The sequence below is a fragment of the Notolepis coatsorum genome (genome assembly GCF_963971535.1).
Source record: "Notolepis coatsorum genome assembly, chromosome: 15".
In the NCBI taxonomy this organism is placed as follows: domain Eukaryota; kingdom Metazoa; phylum Chordata; class Actinopteri; order Aulopiformes; family Paralepididae; genus Notolepis; species Notolepis coatsorum.
Genome location: NC_140179.1, coordinates 44,261,895 through 44,266,693, shown reverse-complemented (window position 1 = coordinate 44,266,693; position 4,799 = coordinate 44,261,895). Strand labels below are relative to the sequence as shown.

At 46.0% G+C, this 4,799-nt stretch overlaps 1 protein-coding gene across 1 annotated transcript in view; it reads left to right on the top strand.

The window, feature by feature from the left end:
- The first annotated feature begins 1,051 nt into the window (after window positions 1–1,051).
- The window catches only part of znf800b (zinc finger protein 800b), a 39,224-nt gene continuing 35,476 nt past the window's right edge, over window positions 1,052–4,799 (top strand). Inside the window, exon 1 of the mRNA XM_084330983.1 lies at window positions 1,052–1,109. The gene's annotated coding sequence lies outside the window, so the exon portion shown is untranslated. The remainder of the gene's footprint in view (window positions 1,110–4,799) is intronic.

Genomic DNA, 4,799 nt, shown 5'->3' with positions numbered 1-4,799 from the left:
TGTCCACCACAAATATACTTTCAACTTGACACAAGAGGGCATTAGCAATGTTTTTCAGGCGATTAAAAAAATGTATCTAATTAATTACAGGATTTGTAATGAATTAATCTAATTAATCACATTTTAATCGCATAACCATTTTATGCCTGATATTCTATATTCTATAATCATATTTCAAATTGCATGTGTCCGGATGGCAGAATTCAGTACTGTATCTACAAAACCTTCTGTTTAATCATCTTCCATCTATTAATTTGCTTAGATTTTTCAGGTCTGGTCAATTTGTGCATGGTGTTATTCAGTCAAAGATTAAAAAAAATTAATTGATATTCTCATTTGGTTCATTACAATTTACTCAAGCCTAGTAACAGACACAGTATTTCTGACACTGGGAATACATTCCCTGAGATCCATAGATGTCCCTAGAATCAGATACCAAGAACATGCAAATAAAAAAGTCTGTAAATGTGTATTCTACGTTCTTATGGAATGAATGAGATAAAAAAAATATATATATAAAAAAAAAAAAAAAAATGTAATTAATTTTGAGTTAATTTTCATAACGCGATAATTTGCGGTGTAATTAATTTATCTAATTAACGCGATAAACTGACAGCCCTAGTTTCTACTACTACTGCCTGTCTCCGCTGGCCAACACTAGCTTATGTATGCAGTCCCAGTCATGTCCCCATATCTCTTGTCTGTCTCTCAGCCCGGTGGTAGGATGGAGGAGGAGAAGATGAAGGACGTCCAGCCTCAGACGGACGCCCAGCCTCCACCAGAGCCCCAGCCCCAAGGAGAGGCCCCGTCCTCCGAGCAAGCTCAACTCCAGGCCCAGGCTTCACCCGAGGCCTCGTCTGAGAATCAGGGGGAAGGGCAGGAACCTCCAGGTGAGACCCGGGACGCAGAAGAGACTCGGTCCTCATCTCAGCCCCAGACCAGGACTCTATGGAAGCCCATCCCGTGGGGCCAGTGGAGGCCTATCCCCCCTCTCCAGGACCGGTCCCAGAAAGACCACGCCGCCACCGGGACCTCCGCCACCAGGGACCAGGGTTCCCAGACGGAAGAGCATCCCCAGCAGAGCAGTCCTGGTCAGCCTCACGCACCAGGTAACCTGGCCTCTTATCTGGTGACAACGGAGGACGTTTGTTTTTAGGATTTCAGGTTGTTTACTTCTGAACACCAGCCCAGAGGAACTGTGTCAGAGGGAAAATATAACTTTTTATTTGTAGAACAGTGTGGTGGAAAGTAGCCGAAGCTGTAATAACTTACTCAAGTCAGTGGATATCCGGTTATTAATACAATTTATTAACTAATGAAAGTATCAATACAAAATAGCTGTATTGTAACAGCTGTAATAGAATGGCTGGAAGGCTCTCACACTAGGTAACTAGCTACGAAACCCGGAAGTAAGATAGCTTCCTCACATTGGGGGGGACACTTATATACCCACGGGAGAGGGGGGGGGGGGGGGGGGGGGGGGGGGGGGGTCAATACGGGACTGGGGGTTGGGTGAGTTGAAGAAATGGGGTGGGGTGAAGGGAGATGGGTGAGCGATTAGGGAGGGGACAATGTTTTATCTACCACAACGGACAAGGTTTCAGTCGAGAACCATCCTGCTCAGGTCCAAACACAAAGCGAGTGACGCGTCATTATATAGGGTAGGTCACACGACCATATTAAAAAGATTAAGCTGGACTTTAATCTCTTTATTCATTGCACACATGCAACGTAGTCATCCAGTGACACACAGATGCATTTTTTCGGGTCACCGATGACATTTTGTCTCTGCGCTTGACCCATCCCATCGTCCTTCCCCCCCAAGGGCAGCCGGGAGCAGACATGGGCTGCGTCGTGAGGGGCCTCACCCGGGGACCAATCCAAGTGCTCCTGTCCGTCTTCGCCAGGGACGAGACAGCGTTAGCGATCTGTTCTACACATTTTTCCATTGGGTTTATCTCTTTTTCTGGAGGAGCACGAGGAGAACATACAAACTCTCCGGGAGATACCGCACCAGGGTACCTGGCAACCCAGCAACCTGGTCCCCAAGCGGGAATCACATGCCCATATAGGGTAGGTCACATGGCCATATAGGGTAGGTCACATGGCAACAGGGTAGGTCACATGACCATATAGGGTAGGTCACATGCCCATATAGGGTAGGTCACATGGCCATATAGGGTAGGTCACATGGCAACATGGTAGGTCACATGACCATATAGGGTAGGTCACATGACCATATAGGGTAGGTCACATGACAATAGGGTAGGTCACATTACCATATAGGGTAGGTCACATGACCATATATGGTAGGTCACATGACCATATAGGGTAGGTCACATGACAATAGGGTATGTCACATGCCAATAGGGTAGGTCATCACATGACCATATAGGGTAGGTCACATGACAACAGGGTAGGTCACATGACTTATAGGGTAGGTCACATGGCAATAGGGTAGCTCACATGACCATATAGGGTAGGTCACATGACAACAGGGTAGGTCACATGACTTATAGGGTAGGTCACATGGCAATAGGGTAGCTCACATGACCATATAGGGTAGATCACATGACAACAGGGTAGGTCACATGACTTATAGGGTAGGTCACATGGCAATAGGGTAGCTCACATGACCATATAGGGTAGATCACATGACAACAGGGTAGGTCACATGACTTATAGGGTAGGTCACATGGCAATAGGGTAGCTCACATGACCATATAGGGTCGGTCACATGACAATATGGTAGGTCACATGACCATATAGGGTAGGTCACATGACAATAGGGTAGGTCACATGACCATATAGGGTAGGTCACATGACCATATATGGTAGGTCACATGACAATAGGGTATGTCACATGCCAATAGGGTAGGTCATCACATGACCATATAGGGTAGGTCACATGACAACAGGGTAGGTCACATGACTTATAGGGTAGGTCACATGGCAATAGGGTAGCTCACATGACCATATAGGGTAGGTCACATGACAACAGGGTAGGTCACATGACTTATAGGGTAGGTCACATGGCAATAGGGTAGCTCACATGACCATATAGGGTAGATCACATGACAACAGGGTAGGTCACATGACTTATAGGGTAGGTCACATGGCAATAGGGTAGCTCACATGACCATATAGGGTAGGTCACATGACAATAGGGTAGGTCATTGACCATTCACCAGGTTGTTTTGGCCATAGCGTCCTGTTTACAGGTTGGAGACTCTGACCATTCCTTGTCTACTCAGGTCAAAGTACGGACCCTGTTACACATGGCTTGTTCATGGGTCGTGGGTTCTGACTGGTTAAAGGTCACATTGGAGTCTTGTTAGGCCACCACCCTTTTTACTTGTGTGTGTGTGTGTGTGTGTGTGTGTGTGTGTGTGTGTGTGTGTGTGTGTGTGTGTGTGTGTGTGTGTGTGTGTGTGTGTGTGTGTGTGTGTGTGTGTGTGTGTGTGTGTGTGTGTGTGTGTGTGTGTGTGTGTGTGTGTGTGTGTGTGTGTGTGTGTGTGTGTGGGGGATGTAGATGAAACAAGCAGACTATTCTTACACTGGTAAAGTTATTTACAAAAAAGTTTCACTTGAAATGAGTCACTGTAGCCTCACAGCCTCTAGTCTAGTCAATAATATCTTTATTCAAACCATCATGTGGACATGGACTGTGTGTTACTCACAGCCTCCAATCAATAATATCTTTATTCAAACCATCATGTGGACAATGACTGTGTGTTAATCAGGGCTTAAAAACGCTCCATGTCATTATGTTGGTTTAAATGGAGATGATTGACTAGAGGCTGTGAGTGTGTGTGGTGCCATGTCTCTCCTCCTGTCCTCTCCTCCCGTCCTCTTGTCCTCCTCTCCTCCCATCCTCCTCTCCTCTTGTCCTCCTCTTCTCCCATCCTCTTGTCCTCCTCTTCCATCCTCTTGTCCTCTTCTCCTCCCGTCCTCCTGTCCTCTCCTCCCGTCCTCTTGTCCTCCTCTTCTCCCATCCTCTTGTCCTCTCTCTTCTCGTCTCTTCTCTTCTCTCCTTCCTTCCTTTATCTGTCCTTTCAAAGTGAACGGAGGTCAACCCCTTGCACTCTAAATATAGTTCTTATAATGAGGTAGCACTGACATGGCTACGGCCAGTTTCATAAAACACACACACACACACACACACACACACACACACACACACACACGACACACACACACACACACACACACACACACACACACACACACGACACACACACAAACACACACACACACACACACACACACACACACACACACACACACACACACACACACACACACACACACACACACACACATTGTGACATAACCATACAAATACTAGGGGGATTGAAACAATCAAGACTATTTAAAATGTACCATCACATACAGACCTGTCAAGACTCAAGGAATGTGATGTTGGCCTACTTTACCATCACATACAGGGATGTCCCGACTCCCGATCCGAGTAATTTAACCTCTTAAGCCCTAGCCATATTTTCAGAAAATGTGCCTAAAAGTACATACCCAAGTAAATAGAAGATTGCTCCACTTCTACAAGGGCCATTTCCATGTTGTATTCAGTGTCAGAAATATTGCGTCTGTTACTAGGCTTGAGTAAATTGTAATGAACCAATATTTTCAGCAGCTTTCACAGAGGCTGGTGTGAGCTGGGTAGTGTAGTTTTATGAAATTTCGATGTCCATTAAAAGCCCTGGGTCTCCTCTGTCTTAGAACGCTTTCATGACACGTTTTTTCCTCACGTCTAATTTATCCGGTTTCCACTGGGATAGCCG